The 27,106-nt window shown below is 37.7% G+C and overlaps 1 long non-coding RNA gene across 1 annotated transcript in view; it reads right to left on the bottom strand.

The window, feature by feature from the left end:
- Positions 1-1,393: 1,393 nt before the first annotated feature.
- The window catches only part of LOC133061478 (uncharacterized), a 458,613-nt gene continuing 432,900 nt past the window's right edge, over positions 1,394-27,106 (bottom strand). Inside the window, exon 3 of the long non-coding RNA XR_009693993.1 lies at positions 1,394-1,886. This is a non-coding gene — a long non-coding RNA (uncharacterized LOC133061478). The remainder of the gene's footprint in view (positions 1,887-27,106) is intronic.

Raw genomic sequence — 27,106 nt, 5'->3', positions numbered from 1 at the left:
TGTATATGGGAGAAGGCAATGGCACCCCACTCCAGTACTCTTGCCTGGAAAATCCCATGGATGGAGGAGCCTGGTAGGCTGCAGTCCATGGGGCTGCTACGAGTCAGACACAATTGAGCGACTTCACTTTCCATTTTCACTTTCATGCACTGGAGAAGGAAATGGCAACCCACTCCAGTGTTCTTGCCTGGAGAATCCCAGGGACGGGGGAGCCTGGTGGGCTGCCGTCTATGGGGTCGCACAGAGTCGGACACGACTGAAGCGACTTAGCAGCAGCAGCAGCAGCATCCATCAATATGGACTTCGCAGGTGGTGGCAATGGTAAAGAACCTGCCTGCCAATGCAGGAGACCTAAGAGACATGGGTTCAAACCCTGGGTCAAGAAGATTCCCTGGAGGAGGGCATAGCAACCCACTCCAGTATTCTTTCCTGGAGAATGGCATGGACAGAGGAGCCTGGCAGGCTATAGGCCATAGAATTATAAAGAGTTGGACAAGACTGAAGTGACTTAGCATGCATCAATGAATATAAAATATTTTTCACAGGGTTCTTTTGTGATTTCTTTCATTAAAGTTTTATATTTTTCCTCTTGCAGAGCTTGTACATATTTTTTAGCTTTGTACTTTAGTATTTGATTTGTGGAGGTTCTAACATATATATATATTTTTAATTTCAAGTTTCACTTGGGCATTGTTGGTCTACCAGGAAGCAACTGATTTCGTATAGCAATTTTTATCTTACAACAACCGTGCTATAATTAGTTATTAGTTCCAGAAGTATTTTTTTGATCAATTCTTTCTACATAGATAATCATGTCATCTGCAAAGAAAAACAAGCTTCCTTTCTTCTCAATCTGTCTACTCTTTGTTTCCTTTTCTTGTCTTACTGCCTTGGCTAGTCCTTCCATTGTGTTGTTGTTGAAAATGATTTGTGAGAGAGGACATTATTCCTTGTTGCTGATCCTAGGGACAAAGTTTCTAGTTTCTCACCATTAAACATTTTATTAACTGTTCCCTTTAAGAGATTTCTAAAAGATCTTTAGAAATTAAGGATGCTCCCCACTCAGAGTAGATATATTTTAAACTTTGGCATGAATAAATAGAAACTGCAGTTGCAGGAATTAATAAATATACGTTAAAAAGTTTCAAAGAAAAAGTGCTGAGAAATCTCTTCACCCTAACAAGTCTTGAAGCAAAGAGTGTAAATAGGAAATGGAAAGTAACAAAATAGACTTTTCTTCCAGAAGCTAAATTTTATTTTCATGTTCACTGAAAAAAATACAATGTGTGTGTGTGTGTGTGTGTGTGTGTGTGTGTGCATAATATTCCTATTTATGTAGACTGTGGAGGAAGGAATTTAGAGCTGGAAGTTACCAAATTTTGTCAAAATGTTTGTTTTGTTTTTTAAACAATGTGCTATTTATTGAGTGTATACTCAGTGCTGTAGTAAGACCAAGAACGATGAATAAAATAATTTCTAACTTTGGAGGACACTAGGACATGTCTACATAAAATAATATATAGTAACACTGAATGAAGGAAAAGAAGGATACAACATAATAGAAAGAGTTTAGGGAGATCTAGACTAAATATTTTAAGCATACTTTACTTCTGAACTATGTCTTCCATTTAAAAATTCTTTGCATAGAATCACTCACTGGTAGAAATACCTGCTGGTTATGGAAGAAGGTGAGTGGACTTGAGTAAAGGAGCATATTTTCAAATAAACTCCCAAAAGTAATGCTTCAGATGAGGGCATGGCAATCGACTCCCGTATTCTTTTCTGTAGAATCCCATCGACAGAGGAGCCTGGTAGTCCATAGCATCACGGAGTCAGACACCACTGAAGAGATCTGGGACACATGCAGTAAAGCTTCATGCTTAGTTCTAGTGGGAAACAGTTTCATATAAAAGGCATGTCTAGTTAGTTTTTTTTTTTTTTTAACATCTTTTCAAGATCAACTGCCTTCTACTTTTCCATAAGAAGGTACTATACTGGGCACTTATTAAAAATCAATTATACCTCTTGCACCAATCCCCATCAGAAAAGATCAGAAGATATCTCAATATCCATAACATAGAAACTAGGAATAATTTTTATAGTCTCTTTCTATACCATTCTCTCAAATCTTTATTCATCTACCTATGAAGTGCTGCATATTTTGCCAGATTCTTTGCTCAGCTGCTCCTTTGATCTCCCATCTGTTCATTTCTTTCTATCTGATTGAAGAAACAAGAAGTGTTCGTGGCTATGTACTCCACTGCGAAGCCACAAGACAAAAGACGGATGTGTATGAATGAAATGATTTCAACCTAAAGTGCATTTTTTCTGAAAATACTCAAAATCATGTTGATTTGATTTTCTGTGAAGAACAGAATGACCAGATGCCATATTTTAAGAAACTTTCTCATTTTTAACCATTCTGCTATAGTATTCTATAAGTTTGAAAACCCTTTTAAAAATACAGCAATGTTTGACATATGAAAAAATAATTTTTTTTTAATACTCTTCAATGGCTTCTCTTGCACCTGGAATAAAATCTAAATTTTCATCATGGCCTGAAAAGTTTTTGACCCATCATCACTCGCCTCTTTTGTTCACAATTCTCCAAAAATATAAGCCTATTTCAGTTTGCTCAACACACCCTCACTATTTCCATCCTGAGCTCCTCCTACATGCAGTTAAACTAGCCTGAAGCAATCTTTTCCAACTCTTTTCACATTTGATTCTCCCTCAGCCTTAGCTTGGTTGTCATCCATACTTTTTCTATCTCCCTTGAAAACAAGTCTTCCCCAGTTTATTCTTATGAAAGTGAGTATAGTATCATGATTAAGAGCATGGACTCTATTTAAAATAATAGGATTAGTGCCATTCTGCCACTGAAAACTATGGTTGTGAACAACATATTTAGACTCTCTGTGCCTCAGTTTCATAATTTATAAAATGGAGGTGATAATAATACCTCATAGATGGTTAGGTTAAATAAACTAATAAAATAAAATACTGCCTGGAGTAAAACAAAATCTAATCAATGTTTGTCATCAATATAGTAGCACCCTACTTATTTCTTCCAAATTTTTTATAACATCATGGATTTATTTTTCAAATTAAATTTTGTCTGTCTACCATGCTAGACTTGGTTTTAAAGTGTCTGAGGGGAAGGACTGTACTAATCTTATTTCAGCCTTGTTTTCCCAAATGGATTAAATTTCCTGACATATCATAGGGTTTGAAAAATATTTATTGAAAGGATGACAGATGTCTGTGGTAGTTGTTGGGATAGCCTGTCTATGATTGGGTTGAACTGGTGGATATTTCCTCTTCTTCCCTTTACCAATCAAACTTTTCTATTAAGAACTGACAACAGCACATTTCAGAACTTAGTTGACTAGTGTAGTTGCTTTTATAATACAGCTAACTTTTCCTGTGGCGTGAGTAAAACAGGTGCTTCTCTATTACCTAATACTAGTCCCACTGTGTGATCAATGCTTCCAAAGGAAAGGGCAAAACCCACGTTTAAAGGGAAAGAATCTTTACTCAAAATGGCATTATAAAATGTTATCCCTGAAGAAAGGTAAAGACCGTTTTTGTAAGATGTGGTTAGTTCACAAATGATTAGAAATGAAACCAGCTGGAACACAGAGGTAAATGGCAGGGTCAGTGTTGGCATTTACTGGTCCTCTTTTTTCCACCTTTGAAAATGAAAGTGTTAGTTGCTCAGTCATGTCCAACTCTTTGTGATCCCATGGACTGTACAGCCTGCCAGGCTTCTCTACCCATAAGATTCTCTAGGCAAGAATACTGGAGTGGCCTGTCATTCCCTTCTCCAGGGGATCTTCCCTACCCAGTGATCAAACACAGGTCTTCCACATTGCAGGCATATTCTTTACCATCTGAGCCACAGAGAGACATTTTACACCTGAAATTTCTGTAAAATAGAGATAAACTCAGAGTGGAGCTAACCATTCTGCTATGTGCCCTTACCCTGCAATCTGTGTGACTAAATATCACAAATAGGAACCTTCCAGGGCCAAAAAATCAACTGCTTCTGCACTCTAAATTCAAATGGTTGTATATGATGGCTTTAAGCTCGCAACTTTGTGTGTGTGTATGTGTGTTAGTCATTCAGTCGTGTCCAACTCTTTGCAACCCCATAGACTGTAGCCCACCAAGTCCCTCTGTCCGTGGCTTTCACCAGGCAAGAACACTGGAGTGGGTTGCCATTTCCTTCTCCATTTTCTTCTCCAGATAAAGTCTATATTCTCCTAGAAAGGACAGGAAAAGACTTGTCTTCTCACTCAAGCCATTTTTTTTCAGTCAGTAGTTTAAGAAAGAAGCTTAGCTGTAAAGTTTTGGATTTAGTGGTAAATTTTAGGGAACAGAAAGAAAAAGACTGATCATAGTAATTAGAATTGAAGCTTTTAAAATAAGAAGTAAATGACAAGAGTTCCCAGGCTTAGACCTATATCAAAACAAAATTCTGTCTATGGTTACTTAACCAAGGAATTAACTGAAAGCAAGAGCCTGGAATTCTACTAAAATTTGGACAGAAATTTGGTGAAAATAAAAAGAGAGAACAAGATAATACAAACCTCACTGATATGGACTTGTAAAAAAACAATCATTTGGCTTCACACCTGAAACAGCAGGAAGTGATCTGTGCCGTTTCCTTCTTCACCCTGCAGCACCTCAATCTAGCCAAGACATTACTTTCCCAACAAAGGTCCATCTAATCAAAGCTCTGGTTTTTCCAGTAGTCGTGTGTGGATGTGAGAGTTGGGCTATAAAGAAAGCTGAGCACCAAAGAATTGATGCTTTTGAATTGTGGTGTTGGAGAAGACTCTTGAGAGTCCCTTGGACTGCAAGGGGATCCAACCAGTCCATCCTAAAGGGGATCAGTCCTGGGTGTTCATTGGAAGGACTGATGTTGAAGCTGAAATTCCAATCCTTTGGCCACCTCATGCAGAGAGCTGACTCATTGGAAAAGCCCCTGATGCTGGTAAAGACTGAAGGCGGGAAGAGAAGGGGATGACAGAGGATGAGATGGTTGGATTGCATCACTGACTCGATGGATATGAGTTTGAATAAGCTCTGGGCATTAGTGATGGACAGGAAAGCCTGGCGTGCTGCAGTTCGTGGGGTAGCAAAGAGTCGGACACAACTGAGCGACTGAACCTAAATGATAAGAATATGTTATAATAACGCTTTTTATATCATGTACTAAAATTTTAAGATGCGTGGTATCAGATTATGCTTTTAGAACAAAATCTTGGTTTTCTAAGATATAGTTTAATGAAAGTGATTATACAATGTGTATGCGTGCCTAGAGTACACAAATGTGTGTATACATATACCTAGATATAGAAAAGTATATGCATCTCTGCAATGGTTGAGTATGAACATAAAATTAACAATTTGTTGCAATTCCATTTGTTTTAGCAGGCACTTTTCTGAACCCCAAGATTTTGCAAAGTAAATAAATCTATCAGGCTGTCACAGCAGGTTTACTTTCTAAAGAAATGACAGGCTTGATTAGTAAGTATGCCCTTTATCTGTAAAGTTCTTATTTGTCTACCATTTCACAGCAAGCAATTCTGATGAATAGCACAATTAACCTTTCTGTTATTAAAACAATTAATTGCAAAAATTAAAGACATGACAGGGACAAAATAGTAATGCATAAATTATTAGGTTCAGAAATTATAATTATTAATCCATGTACTATAATTGTGGCACAAACAATGAACAATTATTATGCTAAAATCTATGATAAAATTTTTGCTTTTCACTTCCTTCCTTGGTCAAGGTACGACTACTTCATGTTGGGCATGAGATCTAGAAGAGAATTAGTATCTTCTAGGTATTGCTGAATAATAAAAATAATAATAATAAAGAATTAATAATGATTAGATATAAAGATCTATACATACAAAAGTGTGAATTTTAGAATAACCATCTTGAAATATATATATACATGATATTTTACTGATGTCTGCCCAAAAAGTTGGGAATATTTTTTTTTATGTTTGCCTCTAAGAATCAGAATATTTAAGCTACATTCACAATCCTGCCTTCTACTAGCCATATAGAGGTAATTTCTTTGAACCTCAGGTTTAAGAAAACAAAATAGAACTTCTTTACTTGCTTCTCATCAGCTTTGTAATAAATAGGAAATATATGAGAAAGTAGTTTTAAATGTCAAAGTATCACACAAATCTGAACTACTACTATTATTTTATCAAAAAAAACATGGGTTCAGAATAATGTTCTATTCCGCACTGCTCAAAATAATAGCCACTATCCACTTGTGGTTGTTAAGCACTTGATATGTGACTGAGAAACAGAACTTTTGATTTTTTTTTAAGTTATTTAATTTAAATTTAAGCAGCCAAGTGTATTGAGCCCTCTATTTACTTCTTGTTCTCTATCCAGAAATTGCTAAGTTTATCTGTCCGTTTTGAGGCACTGATTGGACCACAATAACTAGTAGGTTGGATCATGTTTTTAGTGGGCATATATTAACCAATGTGCTACTCTTTCCAACACCCATTGTGATCCTTTTGCATCTTCAAGAATTTTAAACAAAAGCAAGTTTTGGCTTTTCCTAAGTCTGTTGCCCATTGCACCATTTACCTCACAAAACTTTCACCTTTAATTCATTTGTACACGATGAAGATTTTTCCACCCCGGAACTAGACTTTTAGGTTTGAAAGGCTTAATACATAAAACTTAATTCCATACAGAAACAACTATATAGGTAAACCTAATGCAAGAGGAATAACTATTTTTTATAGTACTAGTCAAATACTTTTCAAGTCAGTCATGTAAAACTGTGACAATTTCTCCAAAATGATACAACAGTTTTGCAATAATAGCACTTGATAATTTGTTTTGTTAAAGGAAAATGGGACAATTGAGGATTTTGATTTGAATGAGTGTTTGGAAACATAACAAGCTATGAAAACTATTTTAGGAGATAAATGAGCTAAAGTATTACTTTTATATCTTCTAGATAAACAATAGACAGGCAGTAAATAAATACTGTTTCATTGATTCTCTGAAAGTTTTATATTGTACACAGAATACTCTTGAGTGCAAAAAGTTAAAGTAATAGGAATATTTGAAGATTTAACTCAGCATTTTCTGCTAATTACATATTAGGGTCTAAACATATCTGTGTTGATTCAAAAGAATATTTATCTTTTGGGAAGATTTTCAAGTTTTGCATTTGTTTTGTCATTCTTGTAGCAGCAAATGGGAATATACAGGGCACTTCATCAAGTAGATCAAGGACACCCAAATTAATTAAAGAGAATATTCAATAGTCACCATGGGTTACATATGCAAATGACAAGATTTTGTTTCAAACAGAAATTATTAATATACTTAGGATGTCCTTTCCTGATGTGTGATCAAAAGCAGTTGTTATTCATCTCTAATTCAGGTGAAGTTTTGGGGAAGAGGCAAGTAGAAACAGGTAGAACATATGGTTCCTGGGGCTTTCTGTTCAATGAAGCACCTCAAACACAGTAAAACTTTGATCTGCCTGACTTGGAGGAACTCGTTGCTGAAAATCAGTGTTTGTCATTTCTTTTTAAGCAGAACAAATTAGCAAAAATATTTTTAAAGTGGACAGAACTTAAGAATAAATATGTTTTATCATGTTTTTCTCCCAAAACTAAGCTTAAAAGAGTAAAAGGAAATAGAACTCGCATTTCCACTTATAAAATATTATTTATTCAATACATAAAGTCCTATTTAGATTAAGACTTTACTTTTAGCACTGTGGTAATTTAGAAATAAGACTAAGTATTTGAACCCATCAAAAGCATACCCTTATCTTAGATAACTCCTACCTGGCCTCATGTGGCACACCTTTATCAAATTCCACTTTTTATCCATTTAAAAGAGAAACATAATTCCACAGTGAAACTTTCAAAAAATTTTAAAAATCACTTATATGTAACTCCTAGCCCATTCTTTTCTCAGAAATGAAACTAATCAAACTAAAAATAACATCCACCTGTCTCTAACTTATCATGGTGCCTTCAATGAAAAAGTGAAAAAGTTTTCAGAATATAACTATGGTATCTCAACAGCATCATGTATTAGTAAGAGTTCAGAGTTCTCTAAAGAAACAAAATTAATAGGATGTAGAAGGACAGAGAGAGAGGGGGAGGAAAGGAAGGAGGAGAGAGAGAGAAATTTTTAGAAATTGGCACAGGAGATGATGGAGGCTTGGCAAGTCTACAAATTTGCAGAGTAGGCTGCCAGGCTGGAGACCCAAGGAAGAGGTGACGCTGTAGTTCAAGTCCAAAGGTAATCGGCTATCAGAATTCCCTTTACTTTCAGAAATCTCAGTCTTTTTCTGTTAAGGCCTTCAACTAAATGGATAAAGTTTACCCACAATATGAGAGGTAGTCTGCTTTACTTGAAGTCTGACTTAAATGTTAATTTAATCTACAGAAAATGCCTTCAGAGAAACATCTAGAATAATATTTGAACAAATATCTGAGTACCAAGGGCTAACAAAGTTGACACATAAAATTAGTTAACACATATATAGAATATTTACAGCTAAATGAGTCAGCTATCCCCCCAAAAAGAGTACTTCATGTTATTTGAAGTTTTGGTAATCACTTTAAATTAGTTTTAAAAATGTATGCCTTTTAGTTTCATAAAATGAGAAGTCACTCAGTTATGATCAATTGATAATCTTCTCAAGTACAGAAAGAAGTTACTAGTACTTTCATAATCTTCTCTCATACTCAGCCTGATTTCTGACATGTTTACCAAATGAATAAGGCAGTAAATCAACATTCTCAACATCATTAGTACATTTTCAATTTAATTAAATATGGTTAAATCCCAGGATAATTTTCTCAAATTCACTCTACTTACTAAGTTTGTCATAGTTGATCAAATTTTGATCTTGATATATCAGATTTACATTGAAAAGAAATAAGTAGGCATTATCAAACTAAGATTGTTCTAACTATAATTTAATACTAAATTTCTCAAATATTATCCAAGTGCCTTATAATACATTTTTGAATTGTTAGTCCTGTGTCCTGGTTCTAACATTGCATCATCTACATGCACATAGCAAATGTCAATCATATATATTTATCCATGAGATTTTAGTTTGTAGTTTCACTAATAGGAAAACACATACTAAAAGATTTCAAAGAAGAATGTAACTCATTACAGGCAGCAGTTGAGAAATATGCCATGGTTAGCATTCTACAAATATGCAATCTTGTTATATTGTGAAATGCTATAATACTATGCCCTTTTCTAAAATACAGTTTACTAGAGCATGGCAGGAAGAAGGCAGGAGTCCAAAAACTGGAACAGGCAATTATATAATGTAAGCTATCTTTCTCATTTTTAAAATAAAAATTTCTTTGACTTCTAATCCAATCTTTATCATAATATGTCATGCCTAACACCCCTATGGACATAGAAAATTTAATAGTCATGCTTTACTGCATCCATCTATTTAATTGTTTTTCCTTGAACAGTTTTAAAAATTTAATTTGAGATTTTTCTAACTCAACTGAAATATATAGAAGTTTTTTTTCCATTTTTTTCTTCGTAAGTCTTTAAAAATTTCTGTGTACAATAGTTTTAGCAAATGTTATGTAAGTAAAATTGTTTCCATATTTATTTTAGCTATTACATGTATATATTATAAACTCCAATTTGTTTGGAATTTTCAGGCAGGATTTGTAAGAATTATTTATCCGACTTCACAAAAACTGTATGTTGCACATAGATATAACATTCCCTTCTTTCACTTGCTAAGATTAAAAACTTGGACATTGCAAACTCTAGAATTTCACATAAAATAGCAGCCTCTTAAATATTCTATGATACTAAACTGGTCATATCAGGATCCCAATTAATTTAAAAAGCAATATTTATTGAATCTAATTATGTTTTATTAAATTTCATAGTAAAGCTTCCTCCCAAATCTTCAAATGTGGTTTGTACTTAATTTAATGTATGAATTATAATGTTTCAATTTTCTCAGAATTTAGATCAACTTGTATTTCAAAATACAAAAAATTAGGTGATGATAAATATAAGGCAATGGTTGAAAGATTATGCTGGCTCTAGTATCCATGCTGTTAATAGACTAAATTATCCCTCATTACTAAATTTATTAGAAATAATATTAAGTTCTACTTATGTGTTAAATGTTGTTCTACACATTTAGACTTTAATAAACTCAGTCAATATTTATAGAATTACATAGTATATATGTAATTATGTATATAATATGTAATTGCACATTATGCATGTGTATATTATTCTGCAGGAGATGAAAAGAGTGAACATCAACATTTAAGGACTCAGTGAACTAAAATGGATGAAAATGGGCAAATTTAAATAACATGACAATTATAACTACTACTGTTGGCAAGAATCCCTTGGAAGAAATGGAGTAGCCCTCACTGTCAACAAGAGTCCAAAATGCAGTGCTTCGGGTCAGTCTCAAAGATGACAGAATGATCTCCATTCATTTCCAAGGAAAATGATTCAACATCACAGTAACACAACTCTATGCCTCAACCACTAATGCCAAAACAGGTGAAGTTGAATGGTTCTACAAAGACCTACAAGATCTCCTAGAATTAACAACAGGAAAATATATGTTTTCATTATAGGAGATTGGAATGCAAAAGTAAGAAGTCAAGAGATACCCAGAGTAACAGGAAAGTTTGGCCTAGTAGTGCAAAATGAAGCAGAGCTAAGGAGAATAGATTTTCCCAAGAGAACACACTGGTTATAGCAAACATCCTTTTCCAACAACCCAAGAGACGACTCTACACATGGACAGCACCAGAAAGTCAATATTGAAATCAGATTGAAAATATTCTTTGCAGCCAAAGATGAAGAAGCTTGATAGAGTCAGGAAAAACAATCTGGAAGCTGACTGGAGTTCAGGTAATGAGCTACTTACAAGCAACTCCTGCAGCTCAATTCCAGAAAAATAAATGACCCAATCAAAAAATGGGCCAAAGAACTAAACAGACACTTCTCCAAAGAAGACATACAGATGGCTAACAAACACATGAAAAGATGCTCAACATCACTCATTATTAGAGAAATGCAAATCAAAACCACAATGAGGTACCATTACACGCCAGTCAGGATGGCTGCTATCCAAAAGTCTACAAGCAATAAATGCTGGAGAGGGTGTGGAGAAAAGGGAACCCTCTTACACTGTTGGTGGGAATGCAAACTAGTACAGCCGCTATGGAAAACAGTGTGGAGATTTCTTAAAAAACTGGAAATAGAACTGCCATATGACCCAGCAATCCCACTTCTGGGCATACACACTGAGGAAACCAGATCTGAAAGAGACACGTGCACCCCAATGTTCATCGCAGCACTGTTTATAATAGCCAGGACATGGAAGCAACCTAGATGCCCATCAGCAGATGAATGGATAAGGAAGCTGTGGTACATATACACCATGGAATATTACTCAGCCATTAAAAAGAATTCATTTGAACCAGTCCTAATGAGATGGATGAAGCTGGAGCCCATTATACAGAGTGAAGTAAGCCAGAAAGATAAAGAACATTACAGCATACTGACACATGTATATGGAATTTAGAAAGGTGATAACGATAACCCTATATGCAGAACAGAAAAAGAGACACAGAAACACAGAACAGACTTTTGAACTTTGTGGGAGAATGTGAGGGTGGGATATTTCAAAAGAACAGCATGTATACTATCTATGGTGAAACAGATCACCAGCCCAGGTGGGATGCACGAGACAAGTGCTCGGGCCTGGTGCACTGGGAAGACCCAGAGGAATCGGGTGGAGAGGGAGGTGGGAGGGGGGATCGGGATTGGGAATACATGTAAATCCATGGCTGATTCATATCAATGTATGACAAAACCCACTGGAAAAAAATAATAATAATAATAATAACAAAAATTTAAAAAAAAAAAAAGAAAAAAAAAGAAAACTTCAGCCTTAAATTGAAGCATCACTATGAAAAAAGCTAGTGGAATTGATAGAATTCCAGTTGAACTGTTTCAAATCCTGAAAGATGATGCTGTGAAAAGTGTTACACTCAATATGCCAGCAAATTTGGAAACCTCAACAGTGGCCATAGGACTGGAAAAGGTCAGTTTTCATTCCAATCCCAAAGAAAGGCAATGCCAAAGAAGGCTCAAACTACCACACAACTGGACTCATTTCACACACTAGCAAAGTAATGCTTAAAATTCTCCAAGCCAGGCTTCAGCAATACATGAACCATGAACTTCCAGATGTTCAAGCTGGTTTTAGAAACGGCAGGGGAACCAGAGATCAAATTGCCAACATCTGATGGATCATAGAAAAAGCAAGAGATTACCAGAAAAACATCTATTTCTGCTTTATTGATTATGCCAATACTTTGACTACTTATACTACACTTTGACTGTGTAGATCAGAATAAACTGTGGACAATTCTGAAAGAGATGGGTATAGCAGACCACCTGACCTGCCTCTTGAGAAGCCCGTATGCAGGTCAGGAAGCAACAGTTAGAACTGGACATGGACCAACAGACTGGTTCCAAATAGGGAAAGGGGTACGTCATGGCTGTATATTGTCACCCTGCTTATTTAACTTATATGCAGAGTACATCATGAGAAACACTGGGTTGGAGGGAGCACAAGCTGGAATCAAGATTACCAGGAGAAAAATCAATAACCTCAGATATGCAGATGACATCACCCTTATGGCAGAAAGTGAAAAAGAACTAAAGACCCTCTTGAAGAGGAGAGTGAAAAAGTTGGTTTAAAGCTCAATATTCAGAAAACTAAGATCATGGCATCTGGTCCCATCACCTCATGGGAAATAGATGGGGAAACAGTGGAAACAATGGCTGACTTTATTTGGGAGTCTCCAAAATCACTGCAGATGGTGATTACAGCCATGAAATTGAAAGACGCTTACTCCTTGGAAGGAAAGTTATGACCACCCTAGATAGCATATTAAAAAGCAGAGACATTACTTTCCCAACAAAGGTCCATATAGTCAAGGCTATGGTTTTTCCAGTGGTCATGTATGGATGTGAGAGTTGGACTATAAAGAAAGCTGAGCACCAAAGAATTGATGCTTTTGAACTGTGGTGTTGGAGAAGACTCTTGAGAGTCCCTTGGACTGCAAGGAGATCCAACCAGTCCATCCTAAAGGACATCAGTCCTGGGTGTTCATTGGCAGGACCGATGCTGAAGCTGAAACTCCAATACTTTGGCCACCTGATGCAAAGAGCTGACTCATTTGAAAAGACCCTGATGCTGGGAAAGATTGAGGGCAGGAGGAGAAGGGGACAACAGAGGATGAGATGGTTGGATGGCATCACACACCCAATGGATATAGGTTTGGGTGGACTCCAGGAGTGGTGATGGACAGGGAGGCCTGGCATGCTGTGATTCATGGGGTTACAAAGAGTCGGACATGACTGAGCAACTGAACTGAACAGAACTGAAATTAAAGTAAGTAGGGAAAACCATTAGATCATTCAGGTATGACCTAAGTCAAATCCCTTATAATTATACAGTGAAGGTTACAAATATATACAAGGGATTAGATCTGGTAGACAATGTACCTGAAGAACTATGGATGGAGATTTGTAATATTGTATAGGAGGCAGTTATTAAAACCACTCCCAGGAAAAAGAAATGCAAAAAGGGAAAGAGGTTGTCTGACGAGGCCTTACAAATAGCTGAGAAAAGAAGAGAAGCAAAAGACAAATGAGGAAGGGAAAGATAGACTCAGATGAATGCAGAAATACAGAGAACAGCAAGGAGAGATAAAAACACCTTCTTAAATTAACAATGCAGAGAAATAGAGGAAAATAATAAAATGGGAAAGACTAGAGATCTCTCAAGAAAATTGGAAATACCACGGGAATATTTCATGCAAAGATGGGCACAATAAAGGACAGAACTGGCAAGGACTTAACAGAAGCCTAAGAGATTAAGAAGAGGTGGCAAAAATACACAGAAGAACTATACAAAAAAAGGTTTTAATGATCCAGAAAACCACAATGGTGTGGTCACTCACCTAGAGCCAGACATCCTGGAATGAAGACTTAAGTGGGACATAAGAAACATTACTCTGAACAAAGCCAGTAGAGGTGATGGAGTTTCAGCTGAGCTATTTTATATCCTAAAAGATGATGCTGGTAAAGTGCTGCACTCAACATGCCAGCGAATTTGGAAAACTCAGTAGTGGCCACAGGACTGGAAAAGGTCAGTCGTCATTCCAATCCCAAGGAAGGGTAACGACAAAACATGTTCAGACTACTGTACAATTGGGGACATTTCATATGCAAGCAAGAAAATTATCAAAACCTTCAAGCTAGGATTTCAGCAGTACATGAACGAAGAACTTTCAGATGTACAAGCTGGGATTAAATTGCTCAGCTCAGTTCAGTTCAGTCGCTCAGTCGTGTCTGACTCTTTGCAACCCCATGAATCACAGCACGCCAGGCCTCCCTGTCCATCACCAACTCCAGGAGTCCACCCAAACCTATGTCCATTCTGTCGGTGACGCCATCCAGCCATCTCATCCTCCATCGTCCTCTTCTCCTGCTGCCCCCAATCCCTCCCAGCATCAGGGTCTTTTCCAGTGAGTCAACTCTTCACATGAGGTGGCCAAAGTATTGGAGTTTCAGCTTCAGCATCAGTCCTGCCAATGAACACCCAGGACTGATGTCCTTTAGGATGGACTGGTTGGATCTCCTTGCAGTCCAAGGGACTCTCAAGAGTCTTCTCCAACACCACAGTTAAAAAGCTTCATTTCTTTGGTGCTCAGCTTTCTTTATAGTCCAACTCTCACATCCATACATGACCACTGGAAAAACCATAGCCTTGACTAGATGGACCTTTGATGGCAAAGTAATGTCTCTGCTTTTGAAGATGCTATCTAGGGTGGTCATAACTTTCCTTTCAAGAAGTAAGCATCTTTTAATTTCATGGCATCAATCACCATCTGCAGTGATTTTGGAGCCCCCCAAAATAAAGCCTGATACTGTTTCCACTGTTTCCCCATCTATTTCCCATGAAATGATGGAACCAGATGCCATGATCTTAATTTTCTGAATGTTTTATGCCAACTTTTTCACTCTCCTCTTTCACTTTCATCAAGAGACTCTTTAGTTCCTCTTTACTTTCTGCCATAAGGGTGATGTCATCTTCATATCTGAGGTTATTGATATGTCTCCCAGCAGTCTTGATTTCAGCTTGTGCTTCTTCCAGCCCAGCGTTTCTCATGATGTAGTCTGCATATAAGTTAAATAAGCAGGGTGACGATATACAGCCTTGACGTACTCCTTTTCCTATTTGAAACCAGTCTGTTGTTCCATGTCCAGTTCTAACTGTTGCTTCCTGACCTGCATAGATTTCTCAAGAGGCAGGTCAGGTGGTCTGGTATGCCCATCTCTTGAAGAAATGTCCACAGTTTATTCTGGTCTACACAGTCAAAGGCTTTGGCATAGTCAATAAAGCAGGAATAGATGTTTTTCTGGAACTCTCTTGCTTTTTTGATGATCCAGTGGATGTTGGCAATTTGATCTCTGGTTCCTCTGCCTTTTCTAAAACCAGCTTGAACATCTCGAAGTTCGTGGTTCACGTATTGCTGAAGGCTGGGTTGGAGAATATTGTGCATTACTTTACTAGCGTGTGGGATGAGTGCAAATGTGTGGTAGTTTGAGCATTCTTTGGCATTGCCTTTCTTTGGGATTGGAATGAAAACTGACCTTTTCCATTCCTATGGTCACTGCTGAGTTTTCCAAATTTGCTGACATATTGAGTGCAGCACTTTTATAGCATAATCTTTTAGTATTTGAAATAGCTCAACTGGAATTACATCACCTCCACTTGACTTCTTAATGCCCACTTGACTTCACACTGCAGGATGTCTGGCTCTAGGTGATCTCTTTGTCCATCACCAACTCCCTGAGTGTGTTCAAAATTTGTTGATGCCATCCAACCATCTTACCCTCTGTCATCTCCTTCTCCTCCATAGAGTTCTTTTCTTTGACTGGATTCCCTGAGGAACTGGAGCTTTGGTACCAGCAGTGGCCCCTTGTGCCCATCTGCCTCCTCAGGGAGTGCAGACAAATTTGAGTAAGTCTCTCCTGTTTCTGGAATCTCCCATATTGGTGAAGATTCTCAGTTTTATTTGATGGGATAGGAGGTTACCTGCTCCCTCCCAGTAGGAAGATACTGAGGGGTCGGCGGGTGAAACATCTGAGGCATATCCACTCATGGTCTAGACACTTACTGAGTCTCGGTTGAAAGATATCCAGAAATTCCCACCCAGGCAAAAGATACTGGCTGCGGGGCTGGCTGAAAGATGCCAGGGGAACTACCCATCCAGTGGAAAGGTAGTGGGTAGCAGGGTTCAAGTGGGGAAAAATTCAAGGAATACCCAGGGCTCGGCTGAAAGATCCTGAGGTTGCTTCGTTGTAGGGGACTGAATGATCTTGGCTGAGTGGTAAAGTAAGAGGCTGACCTGACACTTTTCCTCAATTTGACTGCGATTATAGAATTTGTTGGGATAAAAGTGAGGAAAATAAATGAGAGCTTTGCTCCGAAGAAAAGGGACAAGATTCCTCCTGGCCAGTTTCACTTTTCTCAAGTGATTGAGAAATTTACAGGAGTGATGGAGACCTAGTCCTCATACTGTGCAGTGGTCCCATTGGGAAAACCACTCATTAATTAAAACACTTGTTCCTCCGGGGGCCGCACATAAGAACTGGCCATTCAGTGACCTGATCAGCCACAGTGGTCTTAGATTGCTGGAGGCGGACTCCAAGACATGTAAGATGATCTGAAAGGACACTGGAGTGACCCTTGGAGGAGTTAAGCTCACAAGCAGCACATGGACCCATTATGCAAGTTCACTAGTGATTTTTATCCCTGAAAATGTCAGCTTAAAATGGGAAACAGAATCTCTCAAAAACAGAAACAACGGAGTGTTAGAAAGCCAGCCTCTGACTAACACTGCAACCAGATTCATGTACAATACGTACAGCGCTCATACTTGCAAGTACCTAGTTAATAGAAAAAATTATACCAAAAGAGATCTCAAACTAAAATGGCAAAATTGGGGTTCTTATCATATTCCAAAATTTATATTTTTGCATGCACAACTAGAAAAGACTGGCCTTGCTTACTTTGACTGGTATCTAGAAGCTTCCAGAAGAGGAAATGATAGTGTAACGTCTTCTCAGGAAACCAACAAGAAATTGCTTGAAACTATATCAGAACTAAAACAGGCTGCTAGCACTGACTTTGCCAGGTTACAGGTCTAGTGGAACTGGGAAGTCATGTTTGGCACTTATGCCATTTGGCATTTGATGTCTGGGCATCAATTTACCATCTTTTGGGGGTACTCCTGCCACTCAGTTTTTTTTTTATTTCTGGGCATCTCTTTGCCTTTTGTTTCATTTGGAGTGTGACTCCTGGCTGGTGAAGTTCTGGTTTGGTTTGGTTTATTGGTTTGCTTTGAGCACACAGACATCTGGTACAAACTGCTCAAGCTAATATGGAAATTTCTCACTCTGAGGTTCCACACTCCACCTGGGAACCCATTGGAAAAAAAAATTTTTTTTTGACTGGTTAGTCTATAGCTATGACAAGAAAAATAGCTTAAAAATAATAGATCTTTATTGACATAGGAGAGCGAAATAGACTGAAGTTCCCTTATATCCAGGACAATCCCTGCTGGGACCAATCTGCCCTTGTTGTCAGGGCCAAGCTGAGCACTCTCTGGTCTAAATTTGACTATAAAACTGTGGTCACACACACACACACACACACAATACTATTTTTGACAATGTGGTCACAATATTCTTTAGACTCCAGAGGAAGCTTGAAAAAAAAAAAAAATGATCTCTTTAAGAATTCTTGCTCTGAGGAAATAATTCCTCCTATACTTTTAGACCAGCTCTCTGGATCACTTATTTGTACAATCCCTAATTCCTGAAACCAAAAAGAAAAAAAAAGTGGGGGGAGGAACAAAGTCTTTTAAAATCTTGTTCAAATCATGTTTTACGATTAGTGTGTTTTGTATTGTGATATCTGATTCATAACTAAGTTTGGAAAACAAAGCTGTAGGGTCTCTTGTGTCTATTTGGATATATCTATGTCTCATTGTGTCTTTGTTTTTTGGATAATACTGCTGATTGCTGAGATCAGTTTGTAAATGAGCTCTAATCTAATTGGCCTTTAAAGAAAAAAAAAGTAAGCACTTACAAATCAAATAATTATAAATATAAGAAAAATTAACCTAAATGAATTTCAGGTTCACGTGAACTGGGAAATATTTAGTATTAAATACCTGATATTAAGGTTTGTTTATTGATTTAACTAATGTAGACATATCTAAGAGTAATTAACATTAAGTAGAATAATTTCATTGTACCTAGGTTTAATATAAGTTAAATATTATTATATCTGTTACAAGTTTGTCAACAAGGAAATAACCTTCAGTGAAGAAACTTCTAAAAAATGTAAATGATATATGAGCCTTTAGATAAACTCTGTTAAGAATAATTATGCTTTAGGAATGTCTGCCTAAAATAGTTTCTTCAACTGGAAATAGAACTCCTATAAGACCCAGCAATCCCACTCCTGGGCATACACACCGAGGAAACCAGATCTGAAAGAGACACATGCACCCCAATGTTCATCGCAGCACTGTTTATAATAGCCAGGACATGGAAGCAACCTAGATGCCCATCAGCAGACGAATGGATAAGAAAGCTGTGGCAAATATACACAATGGAATATTACTCAGCCATTAAAAAGAATGCATTGGAATCAGTTCTAATGAGGTCGATGAAACTGGAGCCTTTTATACAGCGTGAAATAAGTCAGAACAAAAACCACCAATACAGTATACTAACACATATATATGGAATTTAGAAAGATGGTAACAATGACCCTATATGCGAGACAGCAAAAGAGACACAGATGTATAGAACAGTCTTTTGGACTCCATGGGAGAAGGCAAGGGAGGGACGATTTGAGAGAATAGCATCGAAACATGTATTATCATATGTGAAACAGATCGCCAGTCCAGGTTCGATGCATGAGACAGGGTGGTCAGGGCTGGTGCACTGGGATGATCCTGAGGGATGGGATGGGGAGGGAGGTGGCAGGGATGGGGAACACAAGTACACCCATGGCTGACTCATGTCAATGTATGGCAAAAACCCACTACAATATTGTAAAGTAATTAGCTTCCAATTGAAATAAATACATTTTTAAATAAATGTTGCATAAAAACCTGAATAAACTTTTTGGCCTACTGAATAAAAAAATAAAATAGTTTCTCCAGACTGGGGTAACTTGAACTTCTAAGTGTTGTGCTAAACTAAATGTTGGAAGTCTATTAAATAGCTAAGTCATTTTCCAAATAAAATTAGATTTTGAAACATTTACTACTGAACACGAATTTCCTCTTACAGAGAAATTAACAAGACTTGGGATTAAAAATGAATGATATTTGGTGCTATCCTAAAATGCTCTAAGAAAGCAAAGATTTTAGAAATTATCACTGGTATTTATGCTCACCAATTTATAAAATGCTAATATAAAGTCAGTTCTTGGTTGCTTAAGGGAAGTAGGAAGTGTGTTTTCTGTAAAGAAGGTATGAAGAATGGAATTGCATTTTGTGGAGGGAAGAGGAAGTAAGCCTGACTTACATATAGGTGGCTTTTTAGGATGGAGGAACAAAGTAATGGGTACAGAAAGTGATAAGAAGGTTTGTGAAAAGTGAACCATGAGGAGTTTTGTACATGGTTAGGACTAAGTTTAAAATAAAGTTAATTAACTTTGCATTTTAAGTAAAGTAAGTTGGTTCAAAACCTTGAATTTAGCTTTTCTCTTTGTTAAGAGGACATCTTTTCGTATATTGAACTGCCTTTGATAATAGATTTAAGTTTCTTTATCTCTTGGTCATGTCCTACTCTGTGACCCCATGAACTATAGCCTACAAGGCTCCTCCATCCATGGGATTTTCCAGGCAAGAATACTGGAGCGGGTTGCCATTTCCTTCTCCAGGAGATCTTCCTGACCCAGGGATTGAACCAGGGTCTCTTGCATTGTAGGCAGACACTTTACCATCTGAGCCACCAGGGAAGTCCCTATCTCTTAAATGATCTGTCCTAAAATCCTTTATCATTACTTTGGCTAAGTGGATAGCTATTGTTTCACAATGACATATAATCCTATCTGCCTAAGTATTCTAAACCTTTTTGACATTTGTTGACAAAACTTCCTAAATCATTCTAATGAAGAAGATTTCTAGCTAATTTTGGGATGCCTCAGAGGGCCCCTGAAACATCCTTAAGAGAGAGATTACACTAATTAGGCTCATTCTGTATACAGAATTACATGGGAAATAATGTCAAGTGAGTAGTACACTTTGGGTTATATTGTATAATAAATGTTACTAATGTAAATATCCTAGAAACTATGTGGAGTTCCTAGAGTTCTGATATGTTTGAGTCAAATGTTATCACTCATAATTCTAGTTACTGTTTCAAAATACTGTTATAACACTAATCAAGTTTCTCAAAAACACTTACTCTTCAAGAAGATTTATAGAAAGGACTTTTGGATAATGTAAGTTTCTGAACTGGGTAAAGATTCTAATGCAAAACCAGATGACTTCACAAAGGTTAACAAAAGGACTGAATGAACTGGCAAATATGCTTATAAATTTTATGGTTTCTATCTTAAATTTTTTTTTTTTTTTGAGTTCCAAAATCACTGCAGATGGTAACTGCAGCCACGAAATTAAAAAATGCTTGCTCCTTGGAAGAAAACTTATGACCAACCTAGACAGCATATTAAAAAGCAGAGACATTAGTTTCCCAACAAAGGTCTGTCTAGTCAAGGCTATGGTTTTTCCAGTAGTCATGTATGGATGTGAGAGTTGGACTATAAGAAAGTTGAGTGCCGAAGAATTGATGCTTTTCAACTGTGATGTTGGAGAAGGCTCTTGGGAGTCCCTTGGACTGCAAGGAGACCCAACCAGTCCATCCTAAAGGAGATCAGTCCTGGATGTTCATTGGAAGGACTGATGCTGAAGCTGAAACTCCAATACTTTGGCCACCTGATGTGAAGAGCTGACTCATTTGAAAAGACCCTGGTGCTGGTAAAGACTGAAGGCAGGAGGAGAAGGGGACAACAGAGGATAAGATGGCTGGATGGTATCACTGACTCAATGGACATGAGTTTGAGTAAACTCCAGGAGTCGGTGATGGACAGGGAGGCCTGGCATGCTGCAGTCCATGGGGTCACAAAGAGTCAGACATGACTGAACAACTGAACTGAATTGATCTTAAAAATTACTGGGTTAAATCTGTGTTTTCCAGGTATAAGAAAAACCTTCCCCTCAAACTAATTATGACAGTAACTTGATAGAATTATAATTTATAAATAAATTGAAATATGCAATGTTTTCTCTCTGTCTGAACCCTCCAGAGACCAGAAACTCTTAGTTTCCAGCAACTTTATTAGATGAGTTAGGAAAGTTATCTCACTAACAGGTACAGAAATTTCATGGAATTTTGGAGACCTTGAGAAGGGAGGAATTTACTTAGATCTTTTAGGCAAAATCTGTGATAAGCCTTTGGCATGACTTTCCTAACACGAAAGGTTTTATTTTAAACATTCAGTCTGAGACTTTATAAAAGTTTTAGTAAAGCAAAAAGGTCTAGGATCAATTATGATTATCTAAATCATGAGTCCAAGTATATTGATACCAGAGCCATATAACAAAAAAGTCTTAATTTGGTTATATTTGGTAAAAGTGATGAGTGATTTTAGGGAGAAAAAGATGTTTCAATGAATGTTAAATCACCATTTTTTAATGGAGGTCTGTCTCTACTAAGACTCATTTCCTGGATAGTTCTTTACTGTTAGGTTATATTAATGTAAAATTTAATTGAATTATTAAAGGACACTCTAGGGTTCTTTCTGAAGCTTATCTCAGTAATCTGTCTTTGGATGAAGACCAGATGCCTCACACACGACCTGCAACCAAGACTAGGAGAAGACATAATTTAAGGAACTGTCTTTAACCTGAATGGAAGAAACTTTCTATCAGGTACTCTTAACTAGCTCATGAACAGTGAAATTGAAGGGAAAATTGACTCTTGCGTTAATTCCCACTTCCAAAGACCCCTAAGCTGGGCTGGTCTATAGAGGGGACTACTGACCTCAAACTCACATTAAAACAATGCTCAAACAGAGGAAACTGCATGATACTAGAACAAGAGAGCTTTCCTGGTGGCTCAGATGGTAAGGCGTCTGCCTGCAATGTGGGAGACCTGGGTTTCCATCCCTGGGTTGGGAAGATCTCCTGGAGAAGGAAATGGCAAGGACAAGAAGACGACGACATTAGAAGTAGACTGCTTGCCCAGATGGTGATCTGACTTGTACAATAATTTATAATGTTTTCTTTATTCCTTGAACCTATGCCTACCAATCAAATGTTTTCTATCATGGACATGATTCTATGCTACTTTAGAACTCAACCCACTTGTTGGGTTGTGGCCAATTACCTGTGTCTAGTACTTCTGGGTTACGTTGGTGGATTTCTATTCTCTAGGGATCTGATTGGATAACCCCTAGGAAATTTATTTTAGATGAATGTTCAGTCCTATTCTATCTATTCATGATATTACTAGGTGGGATTCTCTCACCTGGCCAATTAATAATACTTGCTCTGATGTTGGCCATAGATTTAAGTTTTCTGTTAGCTGTCATTCAAATTCAATCAGAGTGATGAGCTAAGTCTCAGGAAAAAAAAAAAAAACAACAAAACATTAATCTCTCACCTACTAAAAGGGAAACTCCCAAGATTATAGGGTGGATCTACATGGTTAACACCAGGTTATGATTGGAAGGACTGATGTTGAAGCTGAAACTCCAATACTTTGGCCACCTGATGTGAAGAGCTGACTCATTTGAAAAGACCCTGATGCTGGGAAAGATTGAGGGCAGGAGGAGAAGGGGACAACAGAGGATGAGACGGTTGAATGGCATTGCCGACTCAATGGACATGAGTTTAAGTAAACTACAGGAGTTGGTGACAGACAGGGAGGCCTGGCATGCTGCTGTCCATGGGGTTGCAAAGAGTCAGACATGACTGAATGATTGAACTGAACTGAACTGAACTGAACTGATGGTCATTTAAGTTTAAAAGCTCCTCTTTGTTGAGAAGGGTTAAATCATACTAAAAATGATCAACCTGGTAATTATGAGACAAAACTGGGTTCTTTATGAACTATGCCTATTATTACCCTTAGAGATAGTGATTGGTATGAAATTCAGGGGATTTGTGGCACTAATTTACGGCCTTGACATCTACAGGGATGAATATGAAGGTGTAGCCTGATATTCCCATGAATTTAAGGAAATACATGTTAACAAATTAGAGGTAACCCCAAACAATCTACCACTAGTATGATCTCAATGGGTCAAAGATCTGTATTCTACTGGTTTCACCATTTAACAGCTTTTTGTACGTGTGTGCTTGTGCCTTCAATGGGGTTAGAGGATGCAATTGGCCATATCTAACAACTTTCATAAGCTTTAAATGATAGTAATTGGGCTATTAGCCTATTGAATTCTAAGATCTCTATGATGAGAAGGGCAGTACTACACAACTGCAAAGCCTTACAGTATCTCAGGGAGATGTCTGTGCTATAATTCAAAGTGAATGCAGTATTTTCATACCTGATAAATCCTTTAATGTAACACATTTGATGAACCACATGAAAAATCAAATCTCTGCTTTAAGTGACCCATTCCCTAGTCTTCATGATCTTTAAAAAAGAAGGGGGGAAAAAAAAAAAAACCTGTTTGGTGTGGGAGGCTCATGGCTAAAGTATTTACTTTTAATTCCATTAATATTATTAACTATACCATTTATATTTGCTTGTTTCACAAGATTGTTATTTCCTGTATTATCAAGTGTATGACTGAGCCTCCAACGAAAATAATGATGACTAGACTTGAAACAGCTGATCAAATGTATAGCTCGATATATGATCCATGATTGTAATAGTGTAACTCTGTATATGGGAAGATGCAAAGAAAGGGGAACATTTTCCTGGACCATAACTAGAAGACAGGTGTCCAGAGAGCTTTGACCAACAACACCTAGTCCAATTATAGCACATTGAATGGCCTATCAACAGAAACCTTCTTCAGAACTGGGAACGAGCCTTCCCAGCAACACAGTACAAAATGGTCATGAAATGCCCCCCAAAGTATGGTTGGATTTATGACCACAAGGGTGTTGTGTCAACTACAAATTGGCACTTACCAAGAGCATTGCCAACAACTAAACAACAAAGGATTTGCCATCTGCCCCGATGGAGATTGAACCCCATGCTGCTATAGCTGCTGACCTTCAACAACCCCTGAGGGAGTTCAGGGTGGAGTGAGGCACTCTGTGCTACAGGAAATCTGGTGGGACAGGTTTTTAGATAGTTGGATATTTTTAGGAACAGATTTTATAATCTCAATCCTTGCATCTCCTCATATCTAGAGAAGCACTAAATCCCTTCATGGTGACATCAGATCCTCATGACTAACAAAAAAAAACCTTTTGTAAAATGAGTATTTCATGGTATGGAACTCCCCTTCACCAAAACCTTATATATTGACCTTCCCCCACCGCCACTTGGGAGCAGTCTCTCAGAGCTACCCAAGATGCTGTCTCCCGGGCTGCAGTCCTCGTTTTGCCCCCAAATAAAACTTAACTCACAACTCTCAAGTTGTAAATCTTTTTTATTCAACTGTATTCAGGACTGATTTCCTTTAGGATTGACTGGTTTGTTCTCATATACATGTTACTAAATTTATTTTTGATTTCCTTCTATTAATCTGTCTCATATCAGTTGAATTATTAAACCAGGCAGAAGAACCTGAAAGGGGAGAGGAGAATTTCTTCCCCTTTAATTTTGACTCCTCTGTATGTCAGCTTTCTTTTCTCTTCTGTTGTTCTATATTTCAAGTTATACCCACTAGATGTTTGTTCTCCTAAGGGTTTGTTCCTGGCTCTCAGAACTCTTTAACTCTTTATCTGAATGGTTTTAACTCACCTATTTACCCTGACAAATTCCAAACTACCTGCCAACCCTGAAATCTCTTATTGCTCCCCACCTAGTTTTCTGGCTGCTCACAGTGCTGTCTTAAAACTCAGTTAGTCCCAAAATGTAATTGTTTCCCTTGAATCTTATTAGTCTTCTTCTCCATTGTATTAGTGATCATTTTTATTACTATTTCTTTAATTTTCTTTTTTTTTTTTTTTGATTGAATTTCTTTTTTTTTTTTTATTATTATTATTATTTTTTTTTCCAGTGGGTTTTGTCATACATTGATATGAATCAGCCATGGATTTACATGTATTCCCAATCCCGATCCCCCCTCCCACCTCCCTCTCCACCCGATTCCTCTGGGTCTAGAAACACTGATATAACCTATCTTCTGCCCTGAACTAACCAGTAGTATGGCCTCACAGACAGGATGAACTCTGAGCAGAGATATGAGTAAACAGGGAGGAAGTAATGCCTGCTGCATCTATGGGTAAAACGTTTTAGCCAGAGAGAGAGAGGAGGAAGAACAAAGGGTCCAAGGCACTAGAGTGTCTTTGGAATGCCAAGGAGGTCAGGGTGAGCAGTGCAGAAGCAGGAGAGAGAAAATGTTAGAAGAAAGGACATTCAGTCTACAGAAAGCTTCAAGTCTTAAACATCTATTCATTTTCTGCCTGAGCTTGAAAAGCAGAATGGCTGCAAATGGGCGTATATTTGCATAGTTGTTTTCCTTTGTGCATTTCTTCCTGGGTGACCTAGAATGCCTTTGCTTTAAAAAAAGAGAAAAAATTAAAAAGCCCTCAATACTAGGTCTCAAGCTTCCCTGGTAGCTCAGCTGATAAAGAATCCTCCTAGAATACAGGAGACCCTGGTTCAATTCCTGGGTTGGGAAGATCCCCTGGAGAAGGGACAGTCTACCCAGACCAATATTCTTTACTTCCCTGGTGGCTCAGATGGCAAAGAATCTGCCTGCAATGCGGGAAATCTGGGTTCGATTCCTGCTTTGAGAAGATCCCCTGGAGGAGGGCATGGCAACTCACTCCAGCATTCTTGCCTGAAGAATCCCTATGGACAGAGGAGCCTGGCAGGGTCACAAAGAGTCAGACCTGACTGAGCAACTAAGTACCACACACACACAACACAGTAAACAGCAATGAAGTTTACTGGGTTTTTTGTTTGCTTTTTCCCAGTCTTCAGATACAAACAGAATGTTGAATTGTGAACTTTCGAAGTTGAGTGTAGTGTTGTTAACAATGTATGTCATGATCTATGCGGAATATTAATAGACAAGGAAAAATTATGGTATTTGGATTTCTTCCAATTTCTCCTACAGTAGTGTCAAATAGAACTATGGTGTTGGAGAAGACTCTTGAGAGTCCCTTGAACTGCAAGGAGATCTAGCCAGTCCATCCTAAAGGAGATCAGTCCTGGGTGTTCCTTGGAAGGACTGATACTGAAGCTGAAACTCCAATATTTTGGCCACCTCATGCGAAGAGTTGACTCATTGGAAAAGACCCTGATGCTGGGAGGGATTGGAGGCAGGAGGAGAAGGGGATCACAGAGGATGAGATGGCTGGATGGCATCACCAACTCGATGGGCATGAGTTTGAGTAAACTGGGAGTTGGTGATGGACAGGGAAGCCTGGCGTGCTGCTATTCATGGGGTTGCAAAGAGTCAGACATGACTGAGCGACTGAACTGAATTGACTGAGTGTCAAATAGATGAGAGGGACAACTTGGGAGGATGATAGTGGAAGGAAGTTATGAATTTATTTTTTAGAATATCCTGAAATACCCCTAAATGCTCTCTCTGGATTGCCTCAACGATAACTTTGCCAGAGATCAGGAATTTCTTTCACATCATACCTATAAGCTAGTAACTACTTTCCTGGAAGAAAAACTGAAAATTTCTCCAGGAAGCTCATAAAATCAGCTGGTTTCTTACATTAGGCTAGCTGACACC

The sequence above is a fragment of the Dama dama genome, chromosome 9, assembly GCF_033118175.1.
Source record: "Dama dama isolate Ldn47 chromosome 9, ASM3311817v1, whole genome shotgun sequence".
Classification (NCBI taxonomy): Eukaryota; Metazoa; Chordata; class Mammalia; order Artiodactyla; family Cervidae; genus Dama; species Dama dama.
Note: the sequence above shows the minus strand (reverse complement) of the source record. Positions and strands in the feature narration are given on the sequence as shown.